The sequence below is a fragment of the Rattus norvegicus genome, chromosome 16 (assembly GCF_021556685.1).
Source record: "Rattus norvegicus strain SHRSP/BbbUtx chromosome 16, alternate assembly SHRSP_T2T, whole genome shotgun sequence".
NCBI lineage: Eukaryota > Metazoa > Chordata > Mammalia > Rodentia > Muridae > Rattus > Rattus norvegicus.
The window spans coordinates 33,108,193-33,125,848 of NC_141549.1; the positions used below are offsets into that span (position 1 = coordinate 33,108,193).

Here is a 17,656-nt window from a genome sequence, read left to right on the forward strand (position 1 = left end):
ACAAAATTAGAATACTACTTAGATATAAAGGACCAGAATACAGTATTCTTTGCGCTATTGATAATATTCGCACTTGGTTGCAGACGAAAATTCTATGTTGTCTTAAGTCATACTAACAGCTAATTTGAAAATCAACCTATCCCACTCCTAGAACAGGTGCCAAATATAAGTTTAGATATTGTAAGGCCAGAATGTTCTTGAAAGAAAATATGAGGCAACAAAGTTCTTTTGCAACAGAGAAGAGGGCTGTTGAATTACAAAATGTTATGAAAATAAAATCTGTAACTGTTAAAAACAAGGTAAAATGATTGTACACAGAAGTAGGAGCCAGCAAAAAGGAAGCTATGTAGGTAAGGTAGGATGATCAGCTATATTTTGTTTTGAAATCCTGACAGTTCTCTGGGAGAGGACTGTAAAGGCTATAAGAGTAGACTGTCTGTAACTGTAGACTGACATGATCCTAAGGGTAGTGGCCCGAAGAAAACACAGAAGAGAGTTTGCTTAGCCAATGTCACATTCTCGTGGATCTGTAGCACCATAACGATGATTTCAGGTGCTAGGCCCTATTCACCTAGGTCTCGATGTTGAGAATCTTCGATGTTCAGTATGCAGAGGACTTGAGCTAATTCTGCTCAGTTAAGCAGCACCTCTCAAGCTCAGCAACTGATCTGACATTTGCTCATCATCCAGCATCTCCCAGGGCATGTCTGCTAGGGCACCTTCCCTTAATCCCTTCACTTCTCATGTTTCCTCTCAGTTACTTCCTGTCCACTGATATCATAACACATTTTCTCATATGTTTTTAAGGCGTTGTAGCTTTATTTCAGTATATAATTCCTGTGACATTTAGTAAAACACCAAGTCAGAGGGATCCAGATTGGTAATACTGAACTTTTTATACAGGTACTTTATGGAATTCAGAGCTGGGATCCACAAAATTTCTAATAAGTGCACTGTTGCTAAAAATATTTTATTAACACTTGAAATGTCATGCATGTACATATGTAACTGGTTGTATCCACTCCTACTCCCTCTACCTACTCCACCTGCCTAGCCTTAAACACATTTCTCCCATACCTATGTTCTAGGTTTTTGTTGCTGCTGTTGGTTTGTTTTCTAACACTCCTTAAATCCAATTAAGGACAGGTTATGAGTCACACAGAGGAATAGTCACTATCTTGAAGAAAACCTACACTCCTTCTGTTAGCAGCTAACTCCTGCCAATTGCTCCTGAGCTGTAGATGGGACCTCCAGAATTCCCCCTTCATGCTAGAATGTTGACTGACTTGACTTCATACTGGCAGCTATAGCTGCTAAAATTTCATATAATCAACTTCTGTAACTGGTGGGGCTTAAAAATAGTGTTACTGGGCTAGTGAAATATCTCAGTGTAGGTATCTGGGGCTCATCACTCACAAGTGCTTATTTTCAGTGTGCTTAAGAGGAATAAGGGGGATGTATAGAGGGAATAGCCATATGGGGGAGGGAGGTAGGAGGGAATCAGGGCTTATGGACAGAAAACCAGGAAGAGGAATAACCTTTGAAATGTAAGTAAAGAAATATATAATAAAAAATTAAGAGACTGTGTCCGGATCTGAAGGGATCTGGTCAAACAGCTCCCTGCACCCAAATCCTGTGGGAGGGAGAGCTAGACATTCAGAGGGGCAGACACGCCTGGGGAACCAGAGGAGACTACTCTGCTCACATTTCTGACCCTGGAGGAAAACGCCTAGCACCATCTGGGCCCCCTGTGCACAGGGACCCCTGAGAAGGAGGGGCAGGCCCTTCCGGTTGCTGCCTTCATGGAGAGCTGAAATCCAGACCTGAGGAGCAACTTCAGGCCCAAGACCAGAGGTAAGACCAACTTTTCTGCTCCAAGTGACCTGCCTGGTGGACTCAGGACACACAAAGGCAAAATTCACATGGAACCAGACAATTCCGGTTTCTAGCTGGCACCTGAACCTCACTGATCCCAGGCCACAGCTCCTTGCTCCTAAACCCCATGGGAGAGAAGGCTCATTGCCAGACATGTGGGCACTCCTGGGACTGCAGGACAAGAGAGACTGTCACTCCTGCCCACCATTGCCTAAGAAGAAATTGTATAGGGGCTCTGGGAACAGGAAGATAGGGGCACTCAAGCTGCAGGAGCCCTGCAGTCCAGACTGTGCTCTGATATGAAGGGACCCAGTCAAACAGTTCCCTGCACCCAAATCCCATGGGAGGGAGAGCTATACCTTCAGAGGGGCAGACACGCCTGGGAAGCCAGAGGAGACTACTTTCTGCCCACATTTCTGACTCTAGAGGAAAATACCTAACATCATCAGGGCCCCCTGCACACAGGGAGCCAGCAGTAGGGGCAGGCCCTTCTGCATTTTGCCATCACAGAGAGCTGAAACCTAGCCCTGGAGGAGCAACTGCAGGCCCGAGACCAGAGGTAAGACCAACTTTTCTGCTCCAAATGACCTGCCTGGTAGACTCAGGACACAGGCCCACAGAAAGATCTGAAAGCTAGTAGATCGGATTGACTACATGCCTGAAAGCAGAACACTCTGTTCCGATAACTGGATGAAAGAAAACAGGAAAACAGGTCTACAGCACTCCTGATATACAGTCCTATAAGACGGTCAAGCCGCTGCCAGAAATAGCAGAACAAGATTACACCAGAGACAACCTGATGGTGAGAGGCAAGCACAGGAAACCAAGCAACAGAAACCAAGACTACATGGCATCGTAGGGCCCAATTCTCCCACCAAAGCAAACATTGAATATCCAAACCAGAAAAGCAAGATCTAGATTTAAAATCACATTGGATCATAATGATGGAAGACTTTTACAAAGACATAAAGAACTCCCTTAGAGAAATGCAAGAAAACACAAGTAAAGAAGTAGAAGCCCTTAGAGAGGAAAGACAAAAATCCCTGAAAGAATTCCAGGAAAACACAATCAAACAGGTGAAGGAGTTGAAAATGGAAATAGAAACAATAAAACACAAAAGGAGACAACCCTGGATATAGAAAAACAAAGGAAGAGACAAGGAGCTGTAGATACAAGCATCACCAATAGAATACAAGAGATAGAAGAGAGAATCTCAGGGGCAGAAGATACCACAAAAAACATAGACACAAGTAACAAATATAATGTAAAATGCAAAAAGTTCCTAAACAAAACATACAGGAAATTCAGGACACAATGAGAAGATCAAACCTAAGGATAATAGGTATAGAAGGGAGTGAAGACTCCCTACTTAAAGGGCCAGTAAATATATTCAACAAAATTATAGAAGAAAACTTCCTTAACCTAAAAAAAGAGATGCCCAGAAATATATAAGAAACGTACAGAACACCAAATACATTGGACCAGAAAAGAAATTCCTCTCATCACATAATAGTCAAAACACCAAATGCACAAAACAAAGAAAGAATATTAAAAGCAGTAAGGGAAAAAGGTCAAGTAACATATAAAGGCAGACCTACCAGAATTACACCAGACTTCTCACCAGAGACTATGAAAGTCAGAAGATCCTGGACAGACCCTAAGAAACACAAATGCCAGCACAGGTTACTGTATCCAGCAAAACTCTCAATTAACATGGAGAAACCAAGATATTCTGTGACAAAACCAAATTTACACAATATCTTTCTACAAATCCAGCCCTACAAAGGATAATAAATGGTAAAGCCCAACACAAGGAGGCAAGAAATAATCATTTTTGCAACAAAACAAAGAGAAGAAAGCTCACAACCATAATCTCACCTCCAAATATGAAGATAACAGGAAACAACAATCAATATTGCTTAATATCTGTCAACATCAATGGACTCAATTCCCCAATTAAAAGACACAGATTAACAAACTGGATACATAATGAGGACCCAGCATTTTGCTGCCTACAGGAAACACACCTCAGAGAAAAAGCCAGACACTACCTCAGAGTTAATAGCTGGAAAACAACTTTGCAAGAAATGGTCCAAAGAAGCTAGCTGGAGTAGCCATTCTAAAATCGAATAAAATTGATTTTTCAACCAAAGGTCATCAAAAAAGATAAGGAAGGACACTTCATATTCATCAAAGGAAAAAATCCACCAAGATGAACTCTCAGTCCTAAATATCTATGCTCCAAATACAAGGGCACCTACATACATAAAAGAAACCTTACTGAAGCTCAAAGCACACATTGCACCTCACACAAGAATAGTAGGAGATTTCAACACCCCACTCTCATCAATGGACAGACAGATCATGGAAACAGAAATTAAACAGAGAAATAGACAGACTAAGAGAAGTCATGAACCAAATGGACTTAATATATATTTATAGAACATTCTACCCTAAAATAAAAGGATATACCTTCTTTTCACCACCTCATGGTACTTTCTCCAAAATTGACCATAAAATTGGTCATAAAAACAGGCCTTAATAGATACGGAAAGATAGAAATAATCCCATGCATCCTAACAGACCGCCATGGGCTAAAGCTGGTCTTCAAAAACAATAAGGGAAGAACACCCACATAAACATGGAAGTTAAACAATGCTCTACTCTACCTGGTCAAGGAAGAAATAAAGAAAGAAATTAACAACTTCTTAGAATTTAATGAAAATGAAGGTACAACATACCCAGTCTTATGGGACACAATGAAAGCTGTGCTAAGAGGAAAACTCATAGCTCTGAGTGCCTGCAGAAATAAACAGGAGCTTGACAGCACACCTAAAAGCACTAGAACAAAAAGAAGCAAATATACCCATGAGGAATAGAAGACAGGAAATAATCAAACTCAGAGCTGAAATCAACCAAGTAGAACAAAAAGGACTATACAAAGACTCAACAGAACCAAAAGCTGGTTCTTTGAGAAAATCAACAAGATAGATAAACCCTTAGACAGACTAATGAGAGGACACAGAGAGTGTGTCCACATTAACAAAATCAGAAATGAAAAGGGAGACATAACTACAGAATCAGAGGAAATTCAAACAATAATCAGATCCTACTACAAAAGCCTATATTCAACAAAACTTGAAAATCTGCAGGAAATGGACAATTTCCTAGACAGATACCAGGTACCAAAGTTAAATCAGGAACAGATAAACCAGTTAAACAACCCCATAACTCCTAAGGAAATAGAAACAGTCATTAAAGGTCTCCCAATCAAAAACAGCCCAGGTCCAGATGCGTTCAGTGTAGAATTCTATCAGACCTGCGTAGAAGACCTCATACCAATACAATCCAAACTATTCCACAAAATTGAAACAGATGGAGCACTACCGAATTCCTTCTATGAAGCCACAATTACGCTTATACATAAACCACACAAAGACCCAACAAAGAAAGAGAACTTCAGACCAATTTTCCTTATGAATATCGATGCAAAAATATTCAATTAAATACTTGCAAACTGAATCCAAGAACACATCAAAACAATTATCCATCATGATCAAGTAGGATTCATCCCAGGTATGCAGGGATGGTTTAATATACCGAAAACCATCATTGTAATCCACTATATAAACAAACTGAAAGACAAAAACCATATGTTCATTTCTTTAGATGCTGAGAAACATTTGACAAAATTCAACACCGCTTCATGATAAAAGTCCTGGAAAGAATAGGAATTCAAGGCCCATACCTAAACAGTAAAAGCCATATACAGCAAACCAGTAGCTAACAATAAACTAAATGGAGAGAAACTTGAAGCAATCCCACTAAAATCAGGGACTAGACAAGGGTTCCCACTCTCTCCCTACTTATTCAATATAGTTTTCGAAGTCCTATCCAGAGCAATCAGACAACAAAAGGACATCAAAGGGAAACAGATTGGAAAGGAAGGAGTCAAAATATCACTATTTGTACATGATAAGATAGTACATTTAAGTGATACCCAAAATTCCACCAGAGAACTACTAAACCTGATAAACACCTTCAGCAAAGTGTCTGGGTATAAAATTAACTCAAATAAATCAGTAGCCTTCCTCTATATAAAAGAGAAACAAGCTGAGAAAGAAATTTGGGAAATGACACCCTTCATAATAATCCCACATAATATAAAATACCTTGGTGTGACTTTAACCAAGCAAGTAAAGATCTGTATGATAAGATCTTCAAGCCTTTGAAGAAAGAAATTGAAGATCTCAGAAGATGGAAAGGTCTCCCAGAGATCAGAATCAGAGAAAGGACTGAAATAGCTTGAAGGGGCTTGAGACCCCATGTGAACAACAGTGCCAACCAACCAGAGCTTCCAGGGACTAAGCCACTACACAAAGACTATACATGGACTGACTGTCGGCTCCAACTACATAAGTAGCAATAAATAGCCTAGTAAGCGCACCAGTGGAAGGTGAAGCCCTTGGTCCTGCCAAGGCTGGACCCCCAGTGAACAGGATTCTTGGGGGGAGGGTAGTAATGCGGGGGGAGGGGTTAGGGGCATGGTGGTATGGAAACCGGGAATGGGAATAACATTTGAAATGTAAATAAGAATTACCCAATTCAATTAAGATAGGGGGAAAAATGAAAAAAATTTAAAAAAAAAAAGAGGAACAAATCTCTCCATTTAATTGCTACCCACTGCAACAACTAAGCCACACTGACCTGTGTTGAGAGGTACAAATTTAAATATTTTAAAGACTATATGAAAGCAGGTACATTCAGGAACATTTCAAATGTGGATCCCTGTTGTGGTCTATGACTCCCTAGCTAAAGGTATTTATTTTTAACGAGGTTTTTCCAGTATCATGAGTTCTCTCTTGTACATCAATCTTCTGCTTTGTCTAGATATTTTCACTTACCCATGACATCTTTATTATTGAGCTCAGTATTTCCCTCACATTTCAAGAGGTCATGAGATTGCAATGACGGTCTCTAAGCTTACTGTGACAGTTCATGCTTGAATAGCATCATCCTCACAACATTTTACTCTTATGAAAAAAATCTTTAACAGCACAAGACATTTCAGCTAATCATGTATAAGCCAATGAATGGGAATCTGAGGGTTTCTGCTCTGTCACACATTGACAAATAAGTGTTCATCCGTGAGATTTGTTGAAGTTATTTGGTAACTTTAACAAGGCAAGGATGAGGATGTTTTTCTTTATTGTTGTTGCTAATATTTATTTATTTATTTATTTATTTGTTTGTTTGTTTGTTTGTTTTTACACTCCAGATTTTATTCGTTCCACATCCCATACCTCCTCCCCTCACCATGTCCCCCAATACCCCAGTCCACCAGATCCCTCAACAAGGATGTCCCCACCCACCAGACCTCTAACTTTCTGGGGCCTCCAGTTTCTTAAGGGTTACGTGCATCTTCTCTGACTAAACCCAGTCCTGGGAGTCCTCTGCTGTTTATGTGTTGGAGGACTCATCTCAGAGAGTATATGCTGCCTAGTCACAAGAGATATCTGGATCCAGGTTCATTGAGATGGCTGGTCCTCCTACAGGATTGCCCTCCATCCCAAATTTCTCCAGCTTCTCCCCAATTCAACCAGAAGGGTCAGCAGCTTCTGTTCATTGGTTTAGTGCACATATCTACATCAGACTCAGCTGCTTGTATGGTCTTTTGGAAAGCAGTCATGATAGATTCCTCTTTGTGAGCTCCCCATAGCCTCAGTAACAGTGTCAGGTCGGGGGGTCTCCCATTGAGCTGAATCCCACTTTGGGTCTGTCGCTGGACCTTCCTTTCCTAAGGCTCTTCTCCATTTCAGAAAGGAAGAATTATGGGTCAGTGTTTTTTGACTGTGGAATAACAATCAAATAAATCAAAGCAGATCTCAGAAAATGGAGAGATCGCCCATGCTCATGGATTGGCAGAATTAACAGAGTAAAAGTGGCCATCCTTCAAAGGCAATCTACAGATTCAATGTAATCCCCATTAAAATCTCAACACAATTCTTCAAAGACATGGAAAGAGTAATTCTAAATTTATCTGGAAAGGCAAAAATCCCAGAATATCAACAAATTCTTAACAATAAAAGAATGACTAGAGGAATCACTATCCCTGACCTCAAACTCTACTACAGAGCAATAGTGATAAAAACTTCTTGGTATTGGTACAGAGACAGACAGGTTGATCAACGGAATAGAATTGAAATCCCAGAAATAAAATCACATAACCACACTTGATCTTTGACAATGACATCCAAAATATACAATGGAAAAAAGAAAGCATCTACAGTAAATGGTGCTGGTCTAATTGTCTGTATGTATGTATGAAAAATGAAAATAGACCCATATTTGTCAGCATGCCCAAAGCTCAAGTCCAAGTAGATTAAGGACCTCAACATAAAACCAGATACACTCAATCTAATAGAAAAGAAAGTTGGAAAGAGCCTTGAACTCATTAGTACAGGGAGAAATTTCCTAAACAGAACTCCAATGATTCATACTCTAAGATTAAGAATTGTTCAGTGTGTAAGAATACTTACATGAGAATATGAGTTCAGATCTCTAGTACTCTTGTAAAAAAAAGTAACTATGGTGTACCTGTAATCCCAATATTGTGGAGTCTAGGAACAGAAAGGTTATTGGCGTTTGTTTGTCTCCTACAATGCTTCTGGTTGCGTAAGTAATAATGCCTCAACTGGATAAGCTAGAAAATGATAAAGCAACCCACCTGGCATCATCATGTGACCTTCCCAGGTGTATCACATATGGTTATCCTATTACGTGCATACTGATCTCTTCCTACCCTCCTTGATTACATGACTAGTTCATTAATTGAATTCTTACGATTCATGTTAGCAATCAAAATGCAGTTTTAATTATATGTCTGTGTGAAGGTTTAGAATGCGGGTAGCATTTTAGGCCAGGCAAAGGTAATTGGTTTGGGGGCTTCTTCTGGAGGACAAAAGCAGTAGGAACTCAGGGGGAAATACATGCTAATTTCATGTCTGAAAAAAGAGAATTTACCAGATAGTAAATATTGTATCTGTGAGTTATTCTTGTTAGCATGCAGACATTTACAAAAGAAATGTACACTTATAAATGAAGGTTTATTTGTGAATGATGAGATTGACACCCTATGTATAGACAATCAAGGAAAGGGGGGAGCATTTCCTGTATCTACTGGCTCTTTGTGGAATTTACATAGTAATAATACTCTGTCATCCATCACTGATGTTTTGGGGTAGAAACGACAATAAAAGCGATCTATACCACATTTCTTTAAAATAAAAAATATGGCTACTTTTATAAATATAACACATTTTATTAGACAGGAAGTTAGCATCTCAAAAATAGAAAACACTAATAGGCAAAATAGAAATTCCTAGACATCAATGATTATTTTCTTTTGTGTGTGCATTCATGTGCATACATATGTGTGAAAATTCATGTGTGGAGCGATTTCTCCAAACTTGTCTAGATTTATTTTGAGATATAATTGGTCTCTCATTGGCCTGAAGGACATTCTTAAAACTAGTCTAGTCTAAGGGTCTGTATGGGTGCATGTGTGAGTGGTAGGACTATATATGCACATGTGTGCATGAATGTGTGGAGGTCAGGAATAAACATCAGGTGTTATCTTCAAGTACCATCCACCTTGTTGAATCCTGTTGTGCTGTTACATGTGTATGTCTATTCATTCTCTCTCTCTCTCTCTCTCTCTCTCTCTCTCTCTCTCTCTCTCTCTCTCTCTCCCTCTCTCTCCCTTTCTCTCTCTCTCCTCTCCTCTCTGCCAATTTTCTCTCTGCCTCTATCTATCTCTGTCTCTTTTCTCTCTGTTTCTGTCTTTCTTTTTCTCTGTATCTGTGTGTGTGTGTGCGTGCTATATGTGCATGTATACATGTTTATATGTGTGAGGGTGATATTCATACATGCATGCAGAACCCAGTGATTGATATAAGCTGTGCTCTTCAATCATCCTTTTCCTTATATTGAAGCAGGGTCCCTCTTTTGAACCCAGAGCTGAGTAATTTGGCAAAACCACCTTGTTCTGAGGCTCTCCTGTCTCTGCCTCCCAAGCTCTGGCATTAAAAGATGTCCATGCTGCTGGCCTAAGCTCTGAGACTCTCACAGTTGGAAAACACCTTAACAGTGAGTCATTTCCCCATCCCTACTTACGTTTTCTGAAACAATCACTTACTGGCCTCATGGCTCAAACTAGGCAGACTGGCAGGAGGATGCAAAGCTTTCTCTGCCTCCCCAGCACTGAGATTACAGGTGTGCATCACAGATGCCAGCTTCTTTTGTTTTGCTTGTTTTGTTTTCGGTTCTTGGCACACATCTCAGTTTCTCATGCTGTTAAAGGTGAATGACAATTTACCCACTGAACATTCTCCTCGCTCCTGAGATTTGTCAGTACATTAAGAGACACAGGCACTGAATAACATTTGAATAGTGCAATGAAGTTACTCACATGCCCTTTAGATATAAGAAAACCACTGAGCTATCATCACATAAATTTTAAATAAAAATCATCATAAAATGGAAAATATTTCTGTATATGAATAAGATTGAAGAGATTTCACATAGAATATCCCTGACAAACGCCTACTAAAATTGATTATCCTTCTTCATCCGGATTTTGCACATTTATCTACTATTCTGTTTTTTTATTCTATTCTATTTAATATTTTTGAGAAGGGATTTGACTTTTTATTTTTTATTGCTTATTTTATTTATCTACATTTCAAATGTTATCTCCCTTCCCTCCACAAACCCCCTTTCCCCTCCCTTCTCCCCTACCTCTATGAAGGTGCTCCCTCAGCAGCCCACCCACTCCTGCCTCAGTGCCCTAGCATTCCCCTTTCCTGGGTCATCACGCTTTCACAGGACCAAGGGGCTTCCAACCCAGGGATACCAGATGAGGCAACCCTCTGCTACATAGCTAGCTGGAGCCATGGGTACCCCCTGTGTACTCTTTGGTTGGTGGTTTAGTCCCTGGGAACGTTATATAAGCTATATATTGAGTGTTGAAAAAATCTTTCTGTTAATTAGTTGTTTGGTTAATGTAGCTAGCTTATTTATGAATAATTAGTTCATAGATGTTGCATGTTCCAAAACTTTTAGATTTTATTTTCTCCATTAGAAAATAAATTGTTTCTGTTAAACTGAGCATTTCATCCCTTGTGTGTAAAACAGATAAAAAGAAAAATCATGTTGTCTTGTGTATATAATGTCAAACATAATTAAGGAATACATTAGAAGAATTTTTCTAGCTAAATGACTTATTGGCAATATTAAAAATAGCAATGGCTAATATCTGTAAATAAAATATTATAAATTAATTAAGATTTAATTTATTAATTCTATGTCTGTATGCTATATTAAATAAGGTGAATTAGATAAACTGACAAGGTATATGTAAATATGGACAGAAACCATGCTAATTTGCATATCAAATTAAAGTAAGATGAGAGATCAGATGGTACTTGCTTTCATTTTTAAATATTTACAAATGTGTGCTTTTACGTTGCTCTTTATGTGTTGTGCATAGATATAAAGTCAGACACATGTCATCAAATGAAGATATATAATGAAGGGAAAAGAAGCTCTAATTCCTAGAAAATATCAAACTATTTATGTAGTATAAATATACAAAAGGCTGTATTTTGACTTAAATATTCATACTTGGAAACGTCTGGCATTTTACTCCCTACTAATCAGTTCTTAAAATTTTTTGTTTATCCAGTTACGTATCTTATCACATTCATCCTCCTCTGAAAAAGAAAACATCTTTCTTTTTATAAAAAACTTAACTTTATCTTTCTTTCTGTGCATAGTCTCCTATATGTAATATGTATATGTACAACATGCATGTCTGGTGCGTGCGGAGTCTGGAGGAGGGTAGTGGATCTAAGTCCTCTGTAAAAGTAGCAAATGCTCCTAACTGTTGAGATGTCTGAGTAACTTCTGAGTAAAAATGACATTTAGAAACAGCATAAGAGAATGATCATACTGTTATCTGTTCAATATATTGTTATAGATCTGTAAATTATGCATGGGAAATGATAGATGACTGTATGACTGTAGGATTATATGGTAGATGGTTGGAAGAATGATATATATATGTCATATACATATATATATATATACATATATATGTGTGTGTGTGTGTGTGTGTGTGTGTGTGTGTGTGTGTGTGTGTGTGTGGTTAGATGAGCTGAAAATCTCAAGCAACATATTTTCAATGACTTCCAAAACACATCTCCACTTTCTGAACTTGCATAGAGCAGCGGCACATTTACCATCACAAGAGACCTTTGCATTCCCCTTTGAAACCTCACTCACATCATTTAACACCTGAAGCTCCTACAAATTGTAACCCCTCAGTGAGAGTTCAGATAGCTGTTATTTCATGCCTTTATTTTTCAAGCCTCTTTCAACGGCCATCTTTGTTCTAGAAGATTTACTCTACTTTGGACTTCATGTCATAAAGTTCAGAAAGACAGCACAAAGCCTTTGAGCAAATACTGTGGACCATAAAGCATATTAAAGGGTTGCTTGAGTAACTGCACTAGCTCAAGTAACCCTGACAAAAACCACAAGTGAAAGCTGAACAATGGTTAGGGTAAAGTAGTGGAGAGCAGTGCTGCAGGGGTTACAGGTAGCTATCAGATACAGGGAGCTGTTAGATGATCATTACAAAATAATCTTCCCAGGGACAGTAAATATGAGGATCAAAAATTTGCACAAAGGAGTACTACTCAGCTATTAAAAACAATGACTACATGAAATTCGTGGGAAATGGATGAAACTAGAAAATATTATCCTGAGTGAGGTAACCCAGTCACAAAAGAACACACATGATACACACTCACTGATAAGTTGATATTAGCCCAAAAGCTTGGAATAGCTAAAAAAAAATTTCACAGATCATATGGAGCTCAAGAAGAAGGAAGACCAAAATGTGGATGCTTCATTCCTTCTTAGAAGAGAGAACAAAATACTCACGGGAGGAAATACAGGAACAAAGAGTGGAGCACGGACTGAAGAAAAGGTCATCTAAAGACTTCCCCACTTGGGGATCCACCCATATGCTGCCACCAAACCCAATCACTATTGCTGATGACAAGAAGTACTTGCTGACAGGAACCAGACATGGGTGTCACCTGGGAAGCTCTGCCAGAGCCCTACTAATACAGATGAGGATGGTTGCAGGTAACCATTGGACTGAACAAGGGGACCCCAATGGAGGAGTTAGAGATAAGACTGAAGGAGCTGAAGGGATTTGCAACCCCATAGGAAGAACAACAATATCAAGAACCCCACCAGAGCTCCCAGAGACCAATCCACCAACCAATGAGTATACATGGATGGACCCAAGATACCAGCCACATATGTAGCAGAGGATGGCATTGTCCAGCATCAATAGGAGGAAAAGCCCTTGGTCCTGTGAAGGCTCATTTCCCCAGTGTAGGGTAATGCCAGGGACAGGGTGTTCAGGTTGGAGTCGGTGAGTAGGAGTGGGAGCATCCTCAGAGAAGCAGGGGTGGGGGAGGGAATATGGGAGAGAGGGAAAGGGGATAACATTTGAAATGTAAATACATAAACTATCAAAGAAAAAAATTTTAAAAAGCACAGCCTAACATGAGGGTAGTCTGTGTGCAATACTGCAAGCGATAGTGATCCTGTGCAACAAAGGGAGAAAGGTTAGAAAGACAAGCTGACATCAAGGCATAGGAAGTTCAACCTCCACCTCCTTTCCCAGAGCTCTGCTCTAGGGGAGGGTAAAATGAACCATAACTTTTCTGTTCGTTCATTTGTTTGTTTGTTTTGGATAGCATGTATTTCTCTGTTGTAATAGAATGCTGGGACATATGAATATATTTCAACAGAAATTAAGATAATTTGCATATGGCTTGCAATTTCAAATGTTTGTGTTAAAAGAATCTTTAGTTGGTACTGTGTGTTTGCAGTGTCAACATGCACACCTACAAAGACTGAATGCATTTAGTGTCTCCTTAGTTTCACTAACCTATGTCCTTCACTTACAAATTTGCTTAATAGTTACTGAAAATTTACATTGAATTAAGATGTTTCATTTACTGAAATAGAACATATACATACATGTGGAGACTATTTAAAATACTTTTGCATACACGTTCTTTATTAAGTTGTAATTTAGCAAATCTCTGTGTTCTGATTACTTTTCTATTTCAAGGAAATGTTGCTTTAACCCATTCTCCTTTATATTTATTTGGAAGCATTGAGAATGTTTATCGTTCCTCATAACTGAATCAACACATCTGATTTTTTAAGTATTAAGTTTCTTTGTTTGTTGTCAATGTGTTTCATTAAATTTTTAAAAACTGAAATGGTGCTTGCCTTATAGATTATTCTTCCTTGATGTTGTAAAAGTATTTATAATATTATACCATGTTTTTAAAAAACTTAATAGTTTCCAGAGTGGAATATTATTTTTAAATGGCCAGTTTTTAGCCTCTGATTCCTTATTGGACTTTAGAGTGTGCATTATTCCCAAGAAAATATTTACGAACCTTAGAATTTGGATATGCCTATCTTATTACCACCTACAAGTACTGTTGTCTTTTATACACACTGGGATAGGTCTGTCATCTTTCACACAGAGAGTAAAAATCACTCTTATAAATGAAGATGCGCTTCCATCCATGGTATCATAAGTGCACAGATTTTGCTTTAGAAATTTTACTTCTTTCCCCTTGAGTGCTGCTGCAACTAATTTCTCACTAGGACTAAAGCAGCACACGAAGGGATTGAACCAATGAGGCACATTCCATATTTGAGAGGTCTGTCTAGTGTATCGCTTTGATAATAATGAGACACATTAATCCCTTTGGTTTCTTTTTTTTAATTAATATTATGTTCCAATTTGGTCAGAGCACAATGATCTTTAGCCAGATGTTTTTAGACAAATGACTTGCATCAACTTATCCATATTCCCATGGGGCCATGGCCTCAAGGATGTCATTAGTAATTACCTGTCAAGTCCACTTAAAGTAGTCTTAAATAATTAACATGTTATCACTTCAGCGGACTTGTCTCTTCAGTGACTGTATAGCCATATTACAGTCTTAGCTGTGCCTCATCTTCACATAGTTCAGAGTTTTTATGTTTCTTCACAAAGTGCTAAGTTCACTGGCATGGAAGGGCTCTTGCAGGCCTGAACAGAACATGGCACGAACACAGTGCACACAGATCTTCCCCTCCTCCTCCTCCTTCCTCCTTCCTTTTCTAAGATAAGTCTAACCCCCAAGGTCTCGTCTGCCCCTCACTTGACCATTTTCTTACACCTGAATCATTCACGGGGCTGATTATCAAGGTCCAACTATCAAAATATCCAGGTCCCGTGATCACAAATTTGAATTTGCCTACTCTCTTTTTTTTATTGGATATTTCTTATTTACATTTCAAATATTACTCCCTTTCCAGTTTCCTAGACATAAGACATATCCCCTCCCCCTCCCCTTTCTTCTATAAGGGTGTTCCCCCTCCCCAACCACCACCCTTCCCACCTCCCTGCCCTGACATTCCCCTCCACTGGGGGATCCAGCCTTGGTAGGACCAAGGGCTTCTCCTCCCATTGGTGCCCAAAAAAGCCATCCTCTGCTACATGTGCAGCTGAAGCCAGGGGTCTGTCCTTGTGTAGCCTTTGGGTAGTGGGTTAGTCCCTGGGACTCTGGTTGGTTGTCAATGTTATTCTTATGGGGTTGCAAACCCCTTCAGCTCCTTCAATTCTTTCTCTAACTCCTCCAAGAAGTACCCAGTTCTCAGTTCAGTGGTTTGCTGTTAGCATTAGCCTCTGTATTTGTCATGCTCTGGCTGAGCCTCTCAGGACACAATCAGAAACTACTAGCACATCCTCACTCATTCTAACAGGGGACCCTCCCCCCCTTTTCCACCTTAAAATTAAGACCTATTTGCAGTATTTGCACCTGTTTTGACCAGACACAAATGCAACCACATTGTCTCTCTGGCTTGCTTAATAAAGGAACTCTTTGTATTTGCATATTCATGATTGGGTGTGTTCTGTGTCTAACCCAGGGCCCAGAGAGGCACCACTCTTTCTATCCCTGCTTAAAAATAAATCTTGAGTGTTTTGGACAAGTGCATGTACAGTTGAGCAACCCTAGGACTGTGTTCTGGCATCTTAAGAATTTGAATGCCACACTTAAGGGAATTGCTGGGTTTGCATGTCTGATAATAGTCAATTTTGACATTCATACAGACAAAGTAGAGGGATTAGGCAGATTAACTTTAATAAGGCCAATATACATAGAATATCATTTCTACAAAAAAATATAACATTATACCTGTTGGAAAACTAATTGAGATGGGGTCTTGTGAATGTACTTAAGGTTGGCTCTTTGTCCTCCTGCATCTACTTCCTGACTGATAGAATTACACACATGAACCACCATGCTCAGTTTATGAAGTTCTTGCAATGCAGGAATTTGTACATGCTAGATAAATCTGACCTCTCATTTGAAATATATTTTTAAAGCATACCTGTTAAAAAGTTAGAAACTGAAATATGGAAATTTTGGAGGCCTGTTTTGAAAAGGCTTGATACAAATTATCTTCTAATAAAGATTGCCCAGGATTGTGAAGTTGTAGCAAGCCTTCATTTGACAGTGCTATAAATATTGTTCACAAGTTAAGAGTACACAGGATTTTTTTCAACTTCCTGCTGAGGTTAAAAAGTGAGGGTATAGAGGAGAAAAAGAAACTTGTACCATAAAATCAGTTCACTAGTTCTCTGGTTGTCAACATGAATGGCAATCCAATCTCATCCACTCTTGTAATACTTGGATTTCATTTTCTAAGATACAAACATGATTTTTTAAAACATCTTAAAAAGACAAAAATAAAATAAGATATCAAGAGGATATATAAAATATAATTATATAGCAGCCAACTCCAGCAGGGAGTTAGAAAAAAATCACTTGTTATTTAACTTTCAAACAGATATATAATTAAAAGCAAAACAAACTTTTAAAAATATCCCTTCACATCCTTAAATTGTATCTGGTTTCATTGGCATTAGTTTATTTCAAGTACTTGTTTTAAAACTGAAGTTTCTAAAACGCTTCATGTCAATTGTTCCAATAGTCTTGAACATGAGTCTGACTCATGTTAATATAAACTTTGGAAGTGAAAATAATCAAAGACAATCTCTCTCTGTGTCTCTCTGTCTCTCTGTCTCTCTCTCTATTTGTCTCTCTCTATGTCTCTCTGTTTCTCTGTCTCTTTGCATGTATGTCTATCTCTCTGATTCTCTCTGTCTCTGTTTCTCTCTGTATGTATCTCTTTCTGTTTCTATTTTTCTCTGTCTCTCTGCCTCTGTTTCTTTGTCTTTGTCCTCTGACTCTCTGTCTCTTTCTCTCTGTCTTCCTCTCTATGTTTCTCTCTGACACTCTCTGTATGTCTCCTTTTCTGTTTATTGTTCTTTCTGTCTGTCTGTCTTTGTATCTCTGTCTTTGTCTGTGTCTCTGTCCCTCTGTGTCTCTTTTTGTCTCTCCCTGTGTCTGTTTTGCTCTCTCTGTCTCTTTCTGTGTGTCTCTCTGCATCTTTCAGTGTCTGTCTCTCTCTGTCTGCCTCTTTGTCTCTGCCTCTGTCTCTGTCTCTGGCATAAATTTGAAACTTTAGAAATCTGATTCAGCTTATTCATAATGTGTGTTGAAATCATCCAAGGAGGGAAAATGAGGTGACCTTCCTGTTCATATTCTTCACAGAACTCCAGAGC

The 17,656-nt window shown here is 38.8% G+C and overlaps 1 protein-coding gene; it reads left to right on the plus strand.

Moving 5' to 3' along the window:
* Positions 1-17,656, plus strand: part of Erich1 (glutamate-rich 1) — a gene marked incomplete at its 5' end in the record, with an annotated part of 52,793,804 nt that overhangs the window by 2,237,633 nt on the left and 50,538,515 nt on the right.